The following is a 22,485-nucleotide window of genomic DNA, read 5'->3' on the forward strand; positions in this document are numbered from 1 at the left end:
TCAGAAATGAGGGTTTGAGTAACTCTGCAGGAAAGCCAAGAACTGGAGAGGTGAAAGCTCAGAATTAGGAGAGCTCAGACTGGATAATGCAGGATGGAGATAATGCATATTAGCCGTAGCCTTGGACAACTGGCAATCATGAGGGCTTTACTTCTTTCCACTAACCTCCATTTTCCAACTTCTTCTCAGGAAGAAAGGATCACAGGAGTTGCTACTCAATGTGTATGAAGGAGTGGATTTGCACAGCACTAGATGTGGTCTTTAGCAGCCAGACCCCAATTACACGTATATTAAACTGTTTGATATTGTCCTACAATCTATTGGGCCTTTATTTTTCTCAGTATTTTTTTTTCTCTTTGCTTTTCAGAAACAATAATTTCCCTCTCTCTTTCTCTTTCTGTCTCCAATTTCACATCAACATTTCTTAAGACATTCACATTTACATTTGCATCTCTTAAGACCTTTAAATATATTTTATATTTCAGTTATTATCCTTTTTATTTCCATATCATTTATTTGGCTTTAAAAATAGTTTCTGTTTTTTCTGCTAAAATTTACCAGTTGTTCCATCAGTGTGACCATTTTTTACTTTAAATCCCTAAACATTCAAATTTTAATTGTTTTAGAGTCCAGCTTAATGATTTCCTTGCAAGGGTCATCCTGTGGTTGATTTTTATTATTTTCTTTTGAATATGGGTCATATTTTCTTGTTGCTTTCCATGTCTAGAAATTTTCAATTGTTTGTGTATTGTGTATGAAGTTTACTAAGACTCCAGATTCTGCTATCTTCCACATAGTTCTATTCATTCTGGCACTAAACACTGGAAACACTCTCCCGGTGGTGAGCAGCAGGTGAAATCTCAACTTGGTTTTCTTATCCTTTCACTGATTACTTGTAGGTTGTAGGTTTACCCTATGCAGGTATATAATTCAGGAATCCGCCAGGGATTTGGATATAGTTTAAAAACTGATTTTGTGGTTCATTTTACTGTGGCCACTCGCCCCTGGAAATTCTCCCCTTAGTTTGCTTGCAATTGTTTTGGCCGCCCCAAGTTCTATTATCTGTCTGACACTTCAAGCCATTAAATCTTCTTCTGATTGGTTCTACAGTGTGTAGTTTATAGAGGGTATTCCAGTGAAAATCTACACAAACTTCAATCTTACAAAGAGCAGTTCCTTGTTTAAAGGGTCAAATTTACTTCTATTTCTACCTGCATTCATCATTCTCCAGCACTATGAATTTTTTTTCCCCTGGAAACCATAATCAATATCAGCAAGGGGGTAAGTCTGCTGTTTTGCCATTATGACCAGCAAAATGGGTCTGTTCACACCAAGGCAATTGATAACATCTTTGCTCTAAGAGCTATCATTTTATTATTGTTTTCTATTTGTTTCACTTGTCTCTTTTACATTCTACCCCATCCTTATATTTTATTGGACAAATAGTCTTTCATTAACATTATCTTTGTATTTTCCTTTTTATAATAATCCCAAATTATTCATTATCTTAATATATTTTAGTGGTCATTCTAAAGATTGCCTCATACATCCATTACTTCTTACAGTCTAACATAAATCAGTAATTTTACCACCTCATAAATGTCAGGACTTTATAACTCTAATTCACTTTCATTACCACCTAAGTTTTGTGTTAATATTCTTGTGTATTTAATTGTTCATATGTTTTATTTCAGAAATAATTTGTTAGTTTTGTGATATACAGTTAATATGCACTTATGTTACACACATATTTTCTCTTTCCATTCCACTTCATTCTTTTTACATCCATGTGCTTCAGTCTAACATCATTTCTTCTCTTTCTTTCTTCTTTCTTTCTTTCTTTCTTTCTTTCTTTCTTTCTTTCTTTCTTTCTTTCTTTCTTTCTTTCTTTCTTTCTTTCTTCCTTCCTTCCTTCCTTCCTTCCTTCCTTCCTTCCTTCCTTCCTTCCTTCCTTTCTTTATATCTAAAGAGAGATTGCATGCGAGGAGAGGAGAGGCAGAGGGAGAGGGAGAGAAAGAGAGAGAATCTCAAGCAGGCACCATGCCCAGCATGAAGTCCCAAGCAGGGCTCCATCTCATGACTCTGAGATCGTGACAGGAGCTAAAATCAAGAGTCAGACACTAAACTGACTGAGCCAAACAGTCGCCCCAGCATCATTATTTTTTCTGCTTGAAACTTTCCCATGAGTATTACTATTAATTTCCTCAGTCCTTTTTGTCAGAAAATATCTTAATTTTCCTGTCATTTTCATTTGTTTTCACTAAATATTGAAATCTAGGGCCTTAGTTTATCATTAAAAGATGTTATTCCGTGGTCTTTTGACTTAACATCATTTGTGTTAAGAAGCCTACTATAAATGTTATGCTGCTTCCTTGGAGCTAATTTATCTTCTTGTCTGTAGCTACTTTTATATATTTTTCCTTTTTTTTCCCCTCGGCTTAAATATTATGTACCTAATGTGTGCTAATATGGCTTATTGTCAAATTTCCCTAACTCTTCTCTTTTTAGAGCTGCAATTACACAGATGATTGACATTTTAACTGTTCTTCATTTTTGAAAAAAACAAAAACAAACCGTTTTTTTGTATTTTAGTCTTTTTTCTCTTTTTCTCTTTTTCATATAAATATTTTCTACTGACCTGTCTTTCAGTTAACTATACTCTCTTCTACTGTGTCTAATTTTCCTTTAACCTATCTATTAAATTTATAACTTATGGTACTTTTTAAATTATATCATTTTCATTTTATTCTTAATTTGTTGACTCTAATTCTGAAGAAATACCTCCCAACTTAATTTACATCTTCCTTTTTTTTTTTTTTTTTTTTTGCTATTTTGATGACAAAATAGATATAACTTTTACTATGGTAACCCCAATATCAGGATCATTTATATTCTTTATTACTCCTATTTTTTCTATTACTTCCTGGATTTTAAATATTTCTTCAAGTCCTTGGCATAACTGTGAATTAAAAACTACGTACTATTTAATAAATAATTTAGAAGTGATGGGTAACATTACCATCTCTTTTTATGAGGGAGATAGAATTGAGGTGTGTCCCTCAATCTAATCAAGAATCCATGACTCCAAATTGCTTTACAGTTTGTTAAGGATTTGTCCACTTGCTATTTCTCTACTGTGTAGCCTTGCAAGTGTTCCAAACTCTAGGGAAGACACAGGCGCCATTCTACTATTCCTCCTTTCTCCTGAGTACTATGAAGCTGCTTAAAACTTTATTTTGCCCTTTCTGAATGTTTTGCTTGGCTTCTATTTAAACTGCTTTCTGCCCAGCTTTAGAATTCATCATTTTGTCACAGTTAAGCCAACAGAGAGATTGATTTCTGATACTGCTCCTAATTTAATTCATCTCTCCAGTTTTTATATGTTCAGCCTCAAAAAACTTCCATAATTTCTGTCTGTTTTTCTGGTGTTTAACAGTCGAAGTTACCTGAGTTGTTGCTGCATCCTCAGCCTCTTGACCTCAGCCCAGAATCAGCACATCTCAAAAGAATACAGCCACTTCAGAATGTTGGCTTACCTCTCTGTGCAATTCAGTCATCTGCACGATTTTCTCATTTGAGTTTCTGGTTATCACAGCAACTCTCTCTCCCTTCCTAGATTTTTCTTTTCTTTTTTCTTTTCTTTTCTTTCTTTCTTTTCTTTTTTTTCCCTAGTTGTCCTCTAAGGAAGGTGTACTCTATTCAGTTTATCATAGTCTTGAGTAGAGCTTTGGTATCCTATTTTAAAAAGAAAAAAAACAATAAAAATATTTCATAATATCTTCTCAAGCTAGTACTATAGCATGGCACTTTACAAATACAAAGTGAACACATTAAACAATGGAGAAGTTTTTGTTAAATTGGATTATGCAAATCCATGTTCACTATTTTATAAAGTTCATGGTTTCTTAAAGCTATAAAAGCATGTGTATTCTTTTAAAGGTTTGATTGTCTCCATGAATTAGATCTCCATGGATTTTAGTTCTTTTAATGAAATTTTCATTGTCCTTGGCCATACTTATGCAATAGATAAAAATCTATGTAATTTTTTCTGTTAATACTGTGGGCTGATGATTTCCTCTTGTCACATCTGCTAATTATTTAGGAAGAAGCTTAATTGCTTCCATGATTTTTTTTTATTTCCAAGCCATTTATATCTTGAACGTCTTCTACTTCAGTGTCTTTAGGTATCAGTTAGATAGTCTGACAGTGTTCTTGTTTTTAGGAGATGAGATAATGTGCATACTCTAAATTTGTTCTTTGGGAGACAGATATCAGTTACTAGTGTCTCACATTGTTTTTCAGTCAATGTAATGTTATTTTTGATCACTCTGAATCAACTTATCGTTGCTTTTTCCATGACTTACTGTTATTGTGAAGACTGTCAACTCTTCACAATTGTACACTTGCCAATCAGTATAAGATTAATATCTTCAAGTTAGTAATAGCGTAGTGTTTCTGTCTTTTTGTTCCTTCCCCATCAGGGAATCTGAGTTGAAATAGATATGACTTCAATTAATGTGAACACTCAGGAACTTTCAGTTAATGTCAAGTGGGGCCTCTAGGTGTCACTGTTCCATTAGTAAACCATGCTGTAGCCTCTGTTTCTCATCCAAAGATCTATGGGAATACTTAATCACTTTCTTACTAAGAAGTGTTCAAATGTTTGATGATTTGCTGGCACTGGACTTATTGTACTTATTATAAGAGAGATAAGTGGGAATATGGTTAGGATCATGCTTTGTCTCAACCATGTGAAAATGATACTCTAATGAAAATTTCTTTCATAGACTTTGATTTTTTCTTTCTTTCCTTTTTTTTAAAGATTTTATTCATTTATTTGTCAGAGACAGAAAGAGAGAGAGTGCAAGTACACAAGCAGGGGGAGCGGCAGAAGAGGGAGAAGCAGGCTCCGTGATGAGCAAGGAGCCTGATGTGGGACTCCATTACAGGACCTTGGGATCATGACCTAAGCCAAAAGCAGAGGCTTAACAGACTGAGACACCTAGGCATCCTGCATAGACTTTGATTTTCTGTATTAACTAATTACAAATAAGAGAGGCACTTAAACAAAATAAATGGAACACTTACAGTGTCATAAAATAGGAAGTTCTCATAAAACAAAAAAATAGGACCATGTCAAAGGGACAAAGGGGTCAACTTGAACGAGCTGCCAATAACCAAGCTGGAATAATTTGAGCAATAAAATAAATAAGATAATATTGAATTATATCTCAAAGTATGAAATAAATACGCATGAGTCCATATTGGTATAAATATATAAATCACTATAAAAACAGGGGAGAAGAGACAAATCTTCCTTACAGAAAAATTCCAAATAATTTATGTAGATACTCTACTTCAGGAGGTAGAGCCTAATTTTTCTCAAACCTCTTGAGTACAAGCTGGAATCTGTGATTTCCTTTGAAAAAACTAGAGTTCATGGGATGCCTGGGTGGCTCAGTCTTTAAGTGTCTGCCTTTGGCCCAGGGCAAGATCCCAGGGTCCTGGGATCGAGCCCCACACAGGGCTCCCTGCTCTGCTGGGAGCCTGCTTCTTTCTCTCCCACTCTCCCTGCTTGTGTTCCCTCTCTTGCTGGCTGTCTCTCTCTCTGTCAAATAAATAAATAAAATCTTAAAACAAAAAAAACCTAGAGTGCAGAAAGAAGGAAAAAAGTAATTCTATAGTAGAAAAATCCAACAAACATTACCTTGGTCAAGAGATGAAAGTTAACATCACCATGGGGTGCCTGGTGGCTCAGTGGGTGAAGTGTCCACCTTCAGCTCAGGTCATGATCCCAGAGTCCTGGGATTGAGCCCCACATCAGGCTCCCTGCCCAGTGAGGAGTCTGGTTCTCCCTCTCCTTCTGCCCCTGCTTGTGCTCTCTCTCTCAAATAAATAAATAAATAAATAAAATCTTTTTTAAAAAGTTAACATCACCAGTTATAAGTCATGTTGAGAGTATCTTCATATAATGTGATAAGAAGGTTGTCTCACTTCTTTAGTGTCTGTTTAAAAAACCTATAACCCCATTCTAATCATAAAAAAAAATCAGATAAGTCCAAATTGAAGGTGATACCACAAAATACCTGACCAGTACTCCTCAAAAGTCTTAAGATCATGAAAAACAAGGAAAGACTGGAAAGTGTAGTAGGCCAGAAGAAACTGAGGAGACAGGATATCTATAACAACAAGTTAGCCAGGATGGGCTTCTAGAATAGAAATAGGTCATTATGGGAGAAACTAGTGAAATTTGAATGAAGTCTGGAGTTTAGTTAAAATAAATGAAATAAAACATTAAATGTGGTTTAATAAGCCATAGTTTGACCAATAGTGTATATAGTAATATGGAAAAATATTAAGTAATAGTATAAATGTTAATATGGAAAATTTTTAGTTGTACAAGTATAAAATGAATAAGCTATAATTTTTACCTTTATTAAATTTAATTTCTATCATTTTCCTATGGATTATGTTATAGCAACCATTGATATTTTGGGGGGGGGGAGTTTTGAGGTGCCCTGTACAAATCAACATCTGTATAAACATGCCAAACAAAATCATGATACTCATAGCAATTTTATCATGTCAGTAACAGAGAAAGCACTCATTTATCAGTCTCTAGTCCCACAGTTGGTTATTACTATAGGACTAACACAACAAACTATAATGAAACCAAGTGTCCCCTAGGCCCAGAACTGATATCTAGATCATTATATTTATCCTTATCTACAATTTTTTTCTAGAAAAAAAACACTTAACAGCAACCCTTAGTTTATTTCCTATGATTAAGAGTCATTTAATGGCTTGTCTCCCTCTCTGATTTTGTCTTGTTTCATTTTTTCCTTTCTTCTCCTATGATCCTCTTTTTGTCTCTTAAATTCCACATATAAGTGAGATCATATGATAGTTATCTTTCTCTGATTGACTTATTTCACTTAGGATAATACCCTATAGTTCCAGCAATGCCATTGCAAATAACAAGATTTCATGTTTTTGTGGTGGCTGAGTAGTATTCCATTGTATATATATACCACCTCTTCTTTATCCACTCATCTGTCAATAGACATCTGGGCTTTTTCCATTGTTTGGCTATTGTGGACAATGTTGCTATAAACATTGGAGTGCAGGTGCCCCTTCAGATCACTACCATTTATATAGTTAGGGTAAATACCCAGTAATGAAGTTGCTGGGTCATAGAGTAGCTCTATTTTCAACTTTCTGAAGAACCTCCATACTATTTTCCAAGTGGCTACACCAGATTGCATTCCCACCAAAGTGTAAGAGGGTTCCCCTTTCTCTGCACCTCTGCCAACAGCTGTTGTTTCCTGACTTGTTAATTTTAGCCATTCTAACGAGTGTGAGGTGGTATCTCATTGTAGTTTTGATTTGTATTTCCCTGATGATGAGTGATATTGAGCACTTTTTCATGTGTCTGTTGGCCATTTGGAAGTCTTCTTTGGAGAAATGTCTGTTCATGTCTTCTGTCCATTTCTTGAGTGGATTATTTGTTCTTTGGGTTTTGAATTTGATAAATTCTTTATAGATTTTGGAAAACCCCTGTATCTGATACGTCATTTGCAAATATCTTCTCCCATTCTGTAGGTTGTCTTTTGGTTTTGTCAACTGTTTCCTTAGCTGTGCAAAAGCTTTTTATCTTGATGAAGTCCCAATAGTTCATTTTTGCCTTTGATTCCTTTGCCTTTGGAGACATGTCTAGTAAGAATTTGCTGTGGCCGAGGTCACAGAGGTTGCTGCCTCGGCTCTCCTCTAGGATTTTGATGGATTCCTGTCTCACATTTGGGTCTTCCATTCATTTTGAGTCTATTTTTGTGTGTGGTTAGGAAAATGGTCCAGTTTCATTCTTCTGCATGTGGCTGTACAATTTTCTCAACACCATTTGTTGAGGAAACTTTCTCTTTTCCGTTGGATATTCTTTCCTGCTTCGTGAAAAATTAGTTGACCATAGAGTTGAGGGTCCATTTCTGGGTTCTCTATTCTGTTCCATTGATCTGTGTGTCTGTTTTGTGCCAGTACCATACTGTCTTGATGACTACAGCTTTGTAATAGAGCTTGAAATCTGGGACTGTGATGCCACCACCTTTGGTTTTCTTTATCAACATCCCTTTTGCTATTTGGGGTCTTTTCTGGCTTCCTACAAATTGTAGGATTATTTGTTCCAGTTCTGTGAAAAAAGTCGGTGGTATTTTCATAGGGGTTGCATTGAATGTATAGATTGTTCTAGGTAGCATAGACATTTTAACAATACTTGTTCTTCCAATCGATGGAGCATGGGATGTTTTTCCATTTCTTTGTGTCTTCCTCAATGTCTTTCATGAGCGTTCTATAGTTTTCTGAGTATAGACCTTTGCCTCTTTGGTTAGATTTATTCCTAGGTATCTTATGGTTTTGGGTGCAATTGTAAATAAGATTGACTCCTTAATTTCTCTTTCTTCTGTCTCATTGTTAGTGCATAGAAACACAACTGTATTTCTGTGCACTGATTTTTTATCTTGCCACTTTGCTGAATTCCTGTGTAAGTTCTAGCAATTATAGAGTATCATGTCATCTGTGAAGAGTGAGAGTTTAACTTCTACTTTGCCAATTTGGAAGCATTTCATTTCTTTTTGCTGTCTGATTGCTGAGGCTAGGACTTGTAGTACTATGTTGAACAGCGGTGGTGACAATGAACATCTCTGCCATGTTTCCGACCTTAGGGGAGTTGCTCTCAGTTTCCCTATTGAGAATGATATTCACTGTGGGCTTTTCATGCATAACTTTTACGATATTGAGGTATGTTCTCTCTATGCCTACACTGTGAAGAATTCTAATCAAGAAAGGATGTTGTACTTTGTTTAATGCTTTTTCTGCATCTTTTGAGAGGATCATATGGTTCTTGTCCTTTCTCTTATTAATGTAATATATCACATGGATTGATTTGCCAATGCTGAATCCACCCTGCAGCCCAGGAATAAATCCCACTTGGTCGTGGTGAATAATCCTTTAACGTACTGTTGGATCCCATTGGCTAGTATTTTGGTAAGAATTTTGACATCCATGTTCATCAGGGATATTGATTTGTAATTCTTCTTTTTGGTGGGTTCCTTGTCTGGTTTTTGGGTCAAGGTGATGCTGGCCTTATAGAAAGAGTTTAGAAGTTTTCCTTCTTCTTTTTTTTTTTTTTTTGACACAGCTTCAGAGGAATAGGTATTAATTCTTCTTTAAATGTTTAGTAGAATTCCCCTGGGAAGCCATCTGACCCTGGACTCTTGTTTGTTGGGAGATTTTTGATTAGTGTTTCAATTTCCTTGCTGGTTATTGGTCTGTTCAGGTTTTCTATCTCTACCTGTTTCAGTTTTGGTAGTTTATATGTCTCTGGGAATGCATCCATTTCTTCCAGATTGCCTGAATTGTTGGCATATACTTGCTTATAATATGTTCCTTTAATTGTTTGTATTTCCTCAGTGTTGGTTGTGATCTCTCCTCTTCATGCTTTTATTTATTTGGGTCCATTCTCTTTTCTTTTTGATAAGTCTGACCAGGAGTTTATTGACTTATTAACTCTTTCAAAGAACCAGCTCCTAGTTTTGTCGATCTATTCTTCTGGTTTTTTTTGGCTTCTATTTCATTGATTTCTGCTCTAATCTTTATTAATTCTCTTCTCCTGATGGGTTTAGGCTTTATTTGCTGTTCTTTCTCCAGCTCCTTTAGGTGTAGGGTTAGGTTGTATATTTGAGACCTTTCTTATTTCTTGAGAAAGGCTTGTATTGCTATATACTTCCCTCTTAGGACTGCCTTTGCTGTATCCCAAAGGTTTTGAACAGTTGTGTTTTCATTTTGGTTTGTTTCCATAAATTTTTTAAATTCTTCTTTAATTTCCTGGTTGACCCATTCATTCTTTAGTAGGATGCTCCTTAGCCTCTATGTATTTGAGTTCTTTTCAAATTTCCTCTTGTGATTGAGCTCCAGGTTCAAAACACTGTGGTCTGAAAATATGCATGGAATGATCCCAATCTTTTGGTACTGGTTGAGACCTGATTTGTGACCCAGGATGTGATCTATTCTGGAGAATGTTCCATACGCACTCAAAAAGAATGTGTATTCTGTTGCTCTAGGATGAAAGGCCCTGAATATACTTGTGAAGTCCATCTGGTCCAGTGTGTCATTCAAAACCCTTGTTTCCTTGCTGATCTTCTGCTTAGATGATCTGTCCATTGCAGGGAGTGGGTTGTCCAAGTCCCCTAATATTATTGTATTATCATTGATGTGTTTCTTTAATTTTGTTATTAATTGGCATATATAATTGGCTGCTCCCATGTTAGGGGCATAAATATTTATAATTGTTAGATCTTCTTGTTGGATAGACCCTTTAATTATGATATGATGTCCTTCCTCACTTCTTATTACAGTCTTTGGTTCAAAATCTAATTTGTCTGATATAAGGATTGCCAGCCCAGCTTTCTTTTGAAGTCCATTAGCATGGTAAATTGTTTACCACTTCATCATTTTCAATGTGGAGGTGTCTTTGGGTCTAAAATGAGTCTCTTGCAGATGTCATATGGAAGAGTCCTGCTTTTTTATACAATCTGATAGCCTGTGCCTTTTGGTTGGGGCATGTAGCCCATTTACATTCAGAGTAACTATTGAAAGATATGAATTTAGTGCCACTGTATTACCTGTAAAGTCCCTGTTTCTGTATATTGTTTCTGTTCCTTTCTGGTCTATATTACTTTTGGGCTCCCTCTTTGCTTAGAGGATCCCTTTTAATATATCTTGTAAAGCTGGTTTGGTGATCACAAATTCTTTTAGTTTCTGTTTGTCCTCGAAGCTTTTTATTCTGTTTTGAATGACGTCCTAGCTGGATAAAGTATTCTTGGCTGCATATTTTTCTCATTTAGCACCCTCAATATATCATGCCTGTCCTTTTTGGCCTGCCAGGTCTCTGTGGATAGATCTGCTGCCAATCTAATGTTTCTACCCATGTAGGTTACAGACCTTCTGTCTCGAGCTGCTTTCTGGATTTTCTCCTTGTCTCTGAAATTTGCAAGCTTCACCAATATATGTTGACCATTTTTATTGATTTGAGGAGGGTTCTCTGTGCCTCCTGGACTTGGATGCCTGTTTCCTTCCCCAGATTAGGGAAGTTCCCATTATAATTTGCTCCAATATACCTTCTGCACCCCCTTTCCTCTGGTAATCTGATTATTCTAATATTGTTTTGCTTTATGGTGTCCTTATCTCCTGAATTCTCCCCTCATGATCCAGTAGTTGTTTATCTCTCTGTTTCTCAGCTTCTATATTCTCCATCATTTTGTCTTCTATATCAGTAATTCTCTTTGCCTCATTCATCCTAGCAGTTAGAGCCTCCAGTTTGATTGCATCTCATTAATAGCCTTTTTTATTTTGGCTTGATTAGATTTTAGTTCTTTTATTTCTCCAGAAAAGGATTCTCTAGTGTTTTCTATGCTTTTTTCAAACCCAGCTAATATCTTTATAATAATTGTTCTGATTTCTAGTTCTAACATCTTATGTCCATACTGAACAGGTCCCTGGCAGTCAGTGCTATCTTTTGTTTTCTTTTTTTGAGGTGAGTTTTGTCATTCTGTCCAGAGAAGAACAGATGAATGAGAGAACAAAATAATAAAATGGCAATAATGACCCCAGAGAAGTATACACTAAACAAATCAGAAGAGACCCAAAACTGAAAAAAAAGAAAAATAGGAAGAAAAAGAAGAAAGAACGATAATATAATCAGGTGGATAGAATAGAGGAATGCACTGGATCCTGTGTGTATTTTGGTCCATTTGTTTGAAAACTAGATCCCCAAATTTTAAAGAAAGAAAAACTTCAATATCTATAAAAATAAAATTACATACAGTGAAAGGATAGAATGTAACTGTAAAAATGAAAATTAAAAGACAAGAACAAACAAACAAACTACAACAAAAAGGAAGGGATATAAACAGGTGAACAGAAAAGAGCAATACACTATATTCTGAGTATATCTTGGTCAGTTTGTTAGAAGAAACTATATCTCAAAATTGTAAAGAAAGAAAAACTTACATACATACAAAAATAAAATCAAATACATTGAACAGATAGAATGTAACTCTAAAGATGAAAATTTAAAAAGATTTTAACAAAACATAAGAAATAAAAAAACAAAAGAAAAGAATATGATCAGACAGGTGAAGAGAATAGAGGCATACACTAGATTATGGGTATATTTTGCTCTGTTAGAAGAAACTGCAACCCAAAATTGTAGAGAAAGAAAAACATATATAATTAAATACAATGAAGGGATAGAATGTAAAAATGAAAATTAAAAAGGATTTAAAGAAAAAGTTGATAAAATAAGAAATTGGTTGAAGAAGGAAAGAGAAAAAAATTAAAATGGAAAGATTAAAGAATCATGGTAAAAACCCCATGATTTCTATATGCTATATTGCCCTAGCGTGGGAGTTTTACAGTTTTCATTGATAGGTAAACTTGGTCTTGGCTGGGTGTTCTTGCTGATCATCTGGGGGAGGGGCCTGTTGCTTTGATTCTCAAGTGTATTTGCCCTGGAAGGAATTGCACCACTCTTGCCAGTGGGCTAGGCTCAGTAATATGTTCTGGTTTGCTCTATGTGGCTTTTGCTCCCTGAAGGCTTTCTGTGCAGCTTTAGATGATGAAAACAAAGATGATGGCCTCCCAATCTCTGGCTCCAGAGCCAAATGCTCAGGGTCCCACTCCTCAGTGCGCCCTCAGGGAAAAGCAGTCAATCACTCCTGTCTCCCTGGTCTCTTTCTACACCCCATGCTCACCCCACCTTTGATGGAGCATTTCTATCTCAGGCACACGACCCCCTTTCAAGTCTCCAAACCCTGAAGACTCCTGCGCTCCTGAGCTGTTCCTCCCTGGGAGGAGAGGGAAAAGGATCTCGCTAGTTCTACTGCTCTCTGGGCCCCTTTTCAGAGAGCAGTCACCTGACCGAGCTGTGGTTCCGAGTATATGGCAACCCTGAGCTGAAGGCCCACTCACTCCTGGGCTCACTGTTTGCAGCCAGCTTCCCTGCTCCTATGCCTAGGATCTCTGCCACACTCAGGCACCCCGGTCTTCCGGTGACCCTGGACATCCTGAGACCACATTGTCCCACCTAGGATTCCACCCTGCTAAGCCACCTGAGTGCCTTTCAGGCCGGGACATCCTTCACCTGAGCAGACTTCTAAAAGTTGTAATTCCACACTCTGAAGCTGTATCACTTTCTGTTAGCCAGCTGATGGAGGCTCCCATCCCCCACGGTTTATCTTCCATATATCACCTCAGATTCACTTCTCCGCACCTCCTACCTTGCAGAAGGTGGTCCCTTTTCTATTTGTAGAGTTGCAGCAATACTTTTCTTAGATCTCTGGTTGAGTTTGTGGGTGGTCAGAATGATATGATAACTATCTAGCTGAGTTCCTGGGACCCGACAAAACTAAGTTCTCCTTCTCCTCCACCACCTTGATTTCTCTCTGGGAACATTTAGTTTTTAAAACTTAACCTATTTTATACCCCAGATAGTCAACTAGCTTTTATGACATTTTCTAAGATGTCATGCCCAGAAACTGGAACATCTTAGTTTTGTTTATCACAAATGATCCTAAAGGTGGGACATGCTAATAAGATATATATTTTCAGGCTCTTTTAATTGTTCCTCTAGTTATGCTAATGATGTTAATGTAATTTGTCTAATTACTATGATGTCAATTATCAGCATGTTTATAAAGAAATTACACTGAGTTATCTGCTGTCTTTGTTTTCTCAGGAAATCCCCTCAGTAATCAAGAATCATTAGTCAGTGCTTTAACCCCTTTTCTCCAATGCCATTCACAAAATTAATGTGAGCACTATTTTCAGAAAAATAAATTCCTGTTTATAACTACAACTTTTCACTAAGATCGCCTTAAGCCCTACCAACATGCTAATCAAATTATAATTATTTAAACCATTAAACCATTTTCCTGGGACTGTATGTAATTTTATGTTAATAATTACTATAAAGTCAAGTATACTGCGAGACGTATCTGAAAATGTGAAGTCAGATGGAAAGGAAATGATAAATAGATCATAATTGATTATTAAAAATATTGAGGCTTTGCTAGTGAGTATAAAATAACAGATTCTATTAAGTAATTGTAATTAGCAAAATAAAGCTATAGAATAAATCCAATTAGTTAGATACAACTCTAAAATTGGATGCGGTATTTACAACATGTTTCTGAAGATTCAGGTTGATTCTGATTAATGTCAAAAGCTATAATTATAGATTCAACATTCACAAACATGTAAATCTCATTAATTCAGAGGGCAATGTCTGTGAGTATTGTCCTACATTAAACAACATTCCACTGACTTCTTCTATCCTTTTCTTTCATCCTTGAAGCTTTTCAAACCAAAACATTCCACTGACTTCTTCTATCCTTTTCTTTCATCCTTGAAGCTTTTCAATCAATAGGCCAAATCAAGTCCCAAAGTCTAGCCATGTGCTGGCTTTCCCTAGCAATTGATTCTTAATCCTGGTAAAATATAGGCTATTAAAGCCTCTGCTAACTATACATATCCATGTAACTCGCTGCTTTTTACCTCACAGGTCTATTTGAAGGCTTTCGAGTTTGGGTGTGTCAGGGTTATATGGTCTCATAAAACAAATTAGGAAATACTTTCCCTTTTCCAATTCTCTAGAAGAGTTTGTGTAAGACTGTGTGAGATTTTCTTTTTTTCTTTTTTAGATTTTATTTATTTATTTGAGAGAGAGAGAGAGAGTGAGAGAGAAAAAGCATGAGTGCGGGGCAGGGAGTGGCAGAGGGAGAGGGAGAAGCAGATTTCAAGCAGGGAACCAGACTCAGGGCTCAATCCCAGGACCCCGGGATCATGACCTGAGCTGAAAACAGATGCTTAACCGACTGAGCCACCCAACAACCCTGAGATTTTTTCTTTTTTTATATATTTGAAGAGATTCCTCTGTGAATGTGAAATTGTCTGGGCCCCAAGTTTACTTTATGGAAAAATTTTGAAATTATAGATTCAAATTCTTTAATAGATTAAGAACATTTAGATTTTTATTATCTTTTTTGTCAGTTTTGGTAAGTTATTTTTCAAGATAATTTTTCTTTCATTTAAATAGGTTTTGTTGGTAAATAAGATTTTCTTAATTCTCTTAAAGACTATTTCATGTCTGTTGGATCTGTAATGATGATGCCCTTTTCACTTCTGACATTCATGGTTTGTATTTTCTCTCATTTTTCTCCTTCAGTCTTGCTAGCACTTATGAATTTTGTTAAAATTTTCAAAGAACCATATTTTTATTTAGTGTATCTTCTCTAGTATATATCTAGATTTTTCTATTGCATATATGCTTTATATCTTATTGGTCTCTCTGTTCCGTTTTTAAAATATCTCATCCCCTTTATATTCTTTGAGTTTAATTTGCTCTGCTTTTTCTAGCTTGTGAGATAGAAACTTATTGATTTTTTCAATTTTTCTTCTTTTCTAACACATGCATTAAAAACTGAAAAAACAAAAAAGACTTAAAATCTCTAAATACTTTTTTAGTTGCATTTTATGTCAATACCACTTTATCATCAGTTTTAAATATATTCTAAATTCCATTATGATTGATCCAATTATATAGAAGTAGGATGCTTAATTTTCAAATGTTTGGAAAATTCCCTGAATTTGTTAGCCCAAGTATTTAGTCTTCATTTATTTTGTAACTCAGAAAGCTATTTTCTAAACTCAGAAAGTATCTTCTCCCGCTATTCTTGATGATTGTAGTAATTTGCACCCAATTTATAGTATACAAATAGATTCAAGCACTTGCCACTATCTCTGAAAGGTGTTTAATAACTGAATGTTCACAGAAATAAAACAAGAATTCCATGCCAGAGATGGCTCCTTGAATTACTGTAGGTTTCTAGTGATAGTTGTTTGGATATGTCTTCTTTTATTGTCTCTCTTGATTTACCCAGTCAAGAAAAAATAACGCCAACAATAACAAATTAAATTTCCAAAGTGAAAAAAAAAGTAAATCTCATGCAGAAGTATTGGTTCAGTGTCAGAAATAACTTTTCACCTCAATGAGCATGTGACAATGATGAAAGGTGCTGATTTGGCACCCATTACTTATTCCAATTCTACCACTAATTATTCTATTTTATTTTATTTTATTTATTTATTTTTTTAAAGATTTTATTTACTTATTCAACAGGATAGAGACAGCCAGCGAGAGAGGGAACACAAGCAGGGGGAGTGGGAGAGGAAGAAGCAGGCTCATAGTGGAGGAGCCTGATGTGGGGCTCGATCCCATAACGCTGGGATCACGCCCTGAGCCGAAGGCAGACGCTTAACTGCTGTGCCACCCAGGCGCCCCTAATTATTCTATTTTAAATCAATATCCTTAAGTACATCTTTTTTGTTCATTTCAAAATCTTTGTTCATTTCAAAATCTTTGTTCATAGAGAGAAAGAAACATGATTTCTGTCACTTATTCCATTAATAACATTTTATATAAAACAAAATCCTTGGAAGTACACAAAAGAGAGTTTAGAATATATCTTAGAATGCATCTTTAGAATACATGTTTCACAGTTTATGTTTCCAGAAGCTCTTTTGCCTTTGGTGTTCTTGATTACCTAAAACTATGGAATAGGAAGGCATATTCCATGTGCTTTTCTCTGGCTCTGCCATGTTTTAGCTTTGTGGTCTTGTAAACCTAAGTCTGGAAAAAAGAGAAGCAGAACTCATACTTTTCATTGTGGCATTTAATGACCTCTAACAGAATTTTTATTTCTTTTTTTTTTTTAAAGATTTATTTATTTATTTATTTGACAGAGATAGAGACAGCCAGAGAGAGAGGGAACACAAGCAGGGGGAGTGGGAGAGGAAGAGCAGGCTCCCAGCAGAGGAGCCTGATGTGGGGCTCGATCCCATAACGCCGGGATCACGCCCTGAGCCGAAGGCAGACGCTTAACTGCTGTGCCACCCAGGCGCCCCAGAATTTTTATTTCTAAATTCAAGACTTTGGGCTATACTGATTGGTGGTCTTAGTGCCCAAGGGACAATGTTTACAGGAGATACAATAACATTTCTGCTGAATTGGCAGTTGAGAATATCTGGTTATTTTTGAATTTTTCATGGCATTGAAATGAAAGACAAACAAAAAGAGTAAGGGGTTATTGTGTTGGCTGGATTGTTTGATCCTGAAAATTGTAGGGAAATATGGCTGCCACAAAAGAGATTGAAGAGAAATTCATATAACATCTAAGAAATCCCTTTGGGCATCTCCCAATGCTGTCTCAACAAATCATAAAACTTAAAGGATAGTGACAATAAATCAGTATAGGTAGGATTTACAATTATCTATAACTTCTTCCTCGTTCTCAGGTTTAAATGTATACATATATTAACCCATTTATTTAATGTCTTTCTTTCCCCTTATATTTTATGTACTCTATTGCTGGTGTTATTATGGGTTATCTTTAAAACTTTGTACATTTCACATTATCAGTGTGTGATTATGACTGAATTAGAAGAGGAATGACAATCACTTAGGAATAAATGCAGAAATTGTTAGGAATTTAGCTTTCCCCTCTTTGGGAGACAGTAAACATTTTGCATTTGTGTTGCATAATGTTGAGTCGAAGCATATTGTAGTTATTGTTGTTTAGAATATTGCAACCTTAAATTGAAAATCAAATATACATTCTTCTCCCAACGTGCTGGTGGTAAAATGTGAAGTGTGTGAAGTCTTCATCTGGAAAAGGAGAAGATGGAAAACACACAAAAGTCACTTTTCCAGAACACATGTTAGCACTTGCTAGTCAGTGCCGGTGAAAGAAACTCTGAGAATGTGTTTGATACTTTGTCCACTGAAGTTATTACATTCTGACCAGCTGCTGCTGGTTGACACATCCTGTCCTTAGATATGTTAGTTTAAGATGGCTCCTCTAGTGATTTTATATGTAAACTATGTCCTTAAGCCAGAAATAAAAATTACAGCTGTTGTCTTAATGTAAATATTAACATAATGAGATACCAGTTCCCAACAGCACCTGTAGTAGTTTTTTGGATCACAGGATGGCTCCTGAATGACATGGACTCCTAGAGGGTATCCCTGGTTTAAGGCATGAGCACTTAGACAGCTGTTGTCTTTGTTCTGCAACATGTGCTCTTCTGTATCTTGAGTAAATGTTATATGAAAAAATATCCCAAAGCGACAAACAGTAGGGAAAAAAAGGTATAGAGGCTTGGGTCCAGGTGGCTCAACAACTCTTGATTAGCACATAGAATGCTGTCATCTCAAAATGATGATAATGTAGTACTATGAATAATGTAGGCAGACATTAATGTATTTTCAATTATCACCCTATGCTACTGTAGCCACTAATGGAAATTGCTTTTTTCTTACCAGTTTGGCAATTTAAAGCTCGGTGGTTATAGTTAGGCAGTAGTTCAATGAAATGCTTCAAAATGGCCCATCATAGCATTCATGTTTCCAAGCAACTATTTCTACAGCAGTGATATACCAACCCATGATTAAATAAATTCGTATTCTCTGCATAGGAGGGTGAGTAATAGCCTTTTGGGAAATTTGAAATTCATGAAAAATTTTGCATCTTGATTCTTATTTTGGCATTTTATTAGTTTTATCCAGTTTGCATTTAAGATATTAAAAATTCAGGTGTGTTACATGAGGGAGAAAACACACACATGAATTTCAATGAAAAATACTAGTGAAAGGGTGAGAAATGAAAACTGGATATGTGATGATTAAAAGGTGTTTTGGCTCCATCTGCAGATGGTTGAGTTGAGTTGAGGCAGAGAGTAGTGTTTGATTAGCTCCGCTTGAGGTGGACTATAGGACTATCACAGTGCAGACAGATGAACTATATCTTCAGGTCATTAATCTGCATGTCCTTCTCAGAAAGAAAGCTTGGAACAGAACACTTCGAAGTTGACTCAGCCAATAATGATGTTCATGTGAAAGTTGGCAATGAAATGAGGAATGAAAAAATAAATGTCAGACTAACTTGGAATTTTGTGCTCTGCAATAGTTGCCATACTATATTTTTCTCATGAATCAGTAAGGTTGAGTTGAACCCCAAGTCATTATCCAGGAAAAGAGGTAGAAAGGCATGGGTTGGTGTGGCCGAATGGTTCTCGATTAGCACATAGACTATGTCCATCTCTAAATGATGAACATGCAGTGCTATGAATTCTTAACGATCTTCCCATGCTGCTGAAGCTGCTGCTAGAAACTGCCTTGTCCTTAACCACTTGTCAATTAAAGTTCAGTGGTTGTAGTTAAATAAAGTACTCAGGGCTTCCAAATAAAATTTCCTAGTAACCTAAGTTTACAGGTGAGAGATGCTTTAAAGTAACAAAGCAGAAGAGCAAACTAGCCTGCCACTCAGTTCTTTCAGGGTAATAAGAATATTAATGAGAAGAATGGAGTAATAAATACATGTCTGGGTAATAAAACCATACCTGAAATACTGTACTAATGTGTTAACAGATTGTTTTTTTAAAGAGATCATGCATGTGTGGTGTTATCTATGTATAGAACAGATATAACAATCCTTTCTTATCCAGTAGCACATAAGACTGCCAGAAGTAAGTGGTTTGGAAGTTTGATTTCATCCAAATTCTTATACTCACAAGAATCAATGGTTGATAAAATAGGAAAACAGTGTAACACTGAAAAATTGAAGTACGTCCCCTCAAAACTTTGATGCGTTCAGTACTGAAGTGTTTTCGCACTTAGAAATTGTTCACTTTTTCCTCTGTGCCTCATTCTGAGCCCAGGGTGGGTCCAATAATCCAGGCAAGGAAACAGTACGAGCAGAGGGTGGCCTGGGTGACTGCATCCTTACCCAGGGTACTGGAAGTGAGATGCTGGAGACCAGGTGAAACAAGGAGGTTCTATAACTACCTGACTTATTATTTAACACTGACTCCAAACAAAGTCCACAGAAGACACAAAAACTCCCTCAAGCACCCAGTCAAGTTATCATTTCTAGCCGTTAGTCATAATGTTTCCCTTTATAATGTCATTTTGCCTGTAGAGCAAACATCTCCTAAACTCCTTCAGATGTTTCCCTAGGCTTGAGTACTCATATCGTATGTGGCCCCTTCTCTAACCAATGTATATTTCCTATGCATGTAAATTTTCTATATATAAACTTATTCCTCAAAGGGGTTAACTGGGAATAGAGAATGTACAAGGCCGCTTTGATTTAGACATTCGGCCTCCCTAGGACAAAACAAATTCTTGGTTGTTTTGCTCTTGGAATTAAAAGAATGAATAGCATTTTATATTCCTGTTAGCTTTTTTCTCTTCTTTCTCATCTCTTCATTCTCCTCCTCCCTCTTTTTTCTCCTCCCCCTTTCCTCCTCCTTCCCCTCCTCCTCCTTCTCCTCCTCCTTTCCCTCCTCCTTTCCCTCCTCCCTCCTCCTCCTTCCCTCCTCCTTTCCCTCCTCCTCCTCTCCATGTACTCTCTCTCTTTATGTCTTTGTGTTATTCATTTCTCATAGTTATCTCTAGTTCTATCAGTCATTTACTTTACCTATTGAGTAATTTGGGCAGATGGTTTTCTAACATTAAGAGAACAATAAAACCTATCATTGGCTGCAATCTTGACAGATTCAGAAATCATCAAAAGGTTAAGAAAAAAGTGGAGGAAGTGGACCGTAGGAAAAATTTGGTATGGTCTGATAATGTCACAGGCAGGCCAGAGAGGAAAAAAAAAGAAGAGAGAGAGAGAGACAGGATATAAGCAGAATGTTTGGGTTACAAGATAGAGAGCAAGGGGTGCCTGGAAGAGTAAGTCAGGCAATATTTTCTGTTCAATCTAGTTACCTGACTAAATTAATGTGGAATAAATATTTTGTTTCACAGGTGTCTTAACTCAGGCTTCCATAACAAAATACCATAGACTTGAGTGTTTTAAGCATTAGAAATTTATTTTCTCACAGCTCTGGAGTCTGGAAGTCTGAGATCAGGGTGATAGAATGATCAGGTTTTGGTAAGAGCTCTCTTCCTGGCTTGCAGATGGCTGTCTTCTCATTACATCCTCACATAGCAGGCAGAGAGCAAGCTCTTTGGTATTTGTTCTTACTTGGGCACTAATCCCATCATGAGGGCCCTCCTCTCAAGACCTCATCTAAACCTAATTATCTCCCAAATGCTCCATCTTGAAATACCATTATGCTGGGGTGAGAATTTCAACATGTGAATTGGTGGTGGGAGGGGCACAATTCAGTCCATAGCAAATACTTTCCAACTCTGCCTAAAGAAGAGATGTTCAAAAGTATAAAGTAGAAGAAAATTCACAATCATTATCCATTCTGCTCTCACATCAGGTCAAGAACCAAGCTGGAAAAGTAAAATATTTTGTTAGTGGTGGAGTGGAAATTATCCAACCACCTCACCATTAATGATACTCCTAATTTCAGGGACCCAATTCAAAACAAGGAAACTCAGTTTTTTCATGTTTACACCAGTGCTAAAATAAATTCTTAGAGCTGAGTATTTAAACACTCCTCAGGTGTACTTATTAAATAAGTTTAAAGCATTTTTTTTCTACTAAAGTTCTTGGGACTACACTCAAAGGACAATATAAGCTTTTGAACTCAGCACTGTATGTTCTACAAATGTTTTTCCCATGCCTCAATTAATTTTTTATATATTTAACTTTTGAATTCTACTTTTTGCATTATAATTAAAATTCTTTGCAGAAAGATACACAAAATGCACTAGTAAATTATTAAGAGTCATTACTATTTGTGATGACTAATGAAGCTTTGCTTCATTAATAGGATGATAATTGGGAAGTATTAAATGCCAAATTATATTTGGTTATTTAGCTTTTTGAATATAATAAGAATTTCTTATCTTATTTATAAAAGCCTATAAAGTATGGAAACTATCTTATTGAAAGAAATTCTTAAATTCTTCCCTGTGTAGAGTATTAACTTAGAATATCAAATAATATCAAAATGTAGACTATGATGTGTGTTAGTTATTGTGCTTAATTTTTATTTTTTAAATAAAAAATTTTTTAAATATTTTATTATTTTTTTTAAGTCGGCTCCACACCCAGCATGAAGCCCAACACGGGGCTTGAACTCACTACCCTGAGATCATGACCTGAGCTGAGATCAAGTGGGACACTTAACTGATTGAGCTACCTAGACACCCCTGTGTTTAATTTTTTAAATTTGGTGGTTGTTTTTCACCCCAAAGTTATATTCATTACAGTGATCAACTTTCATGAACTCTCCATGATTTGGCTTTTGGTAAACCATGATTTGTTTCTACGTAGTAATCAAACCATCTAGCAATACTCCTAGTAATTAGTAGCTAAAATAGAAGAAAAAAAATGTCAGGGTCCAGTTTTATGTGGTCCTTTTTCTGATGAAGCTGGCACAACTGCATATGAGCCACAGCCATGGCGCAAATGAGAT

The sequence above is a fragment of the Ursus arctos genome, unplaced genomic scaffold, assembly GCF_023065955.2.
Source record: "Ursus arctos isolate Adak ecotype North America unplaced genomic scaffold, UrsArc2.0 scaffold_1, whole genome shotgun sequence".
Classification (NCBI taxonomy): domain Eukaryota; kingdom Metazoa; phylum Chordata; class Mammalia; order Carnivora; family Ursidae; genus Ursus; species Ursus arctos.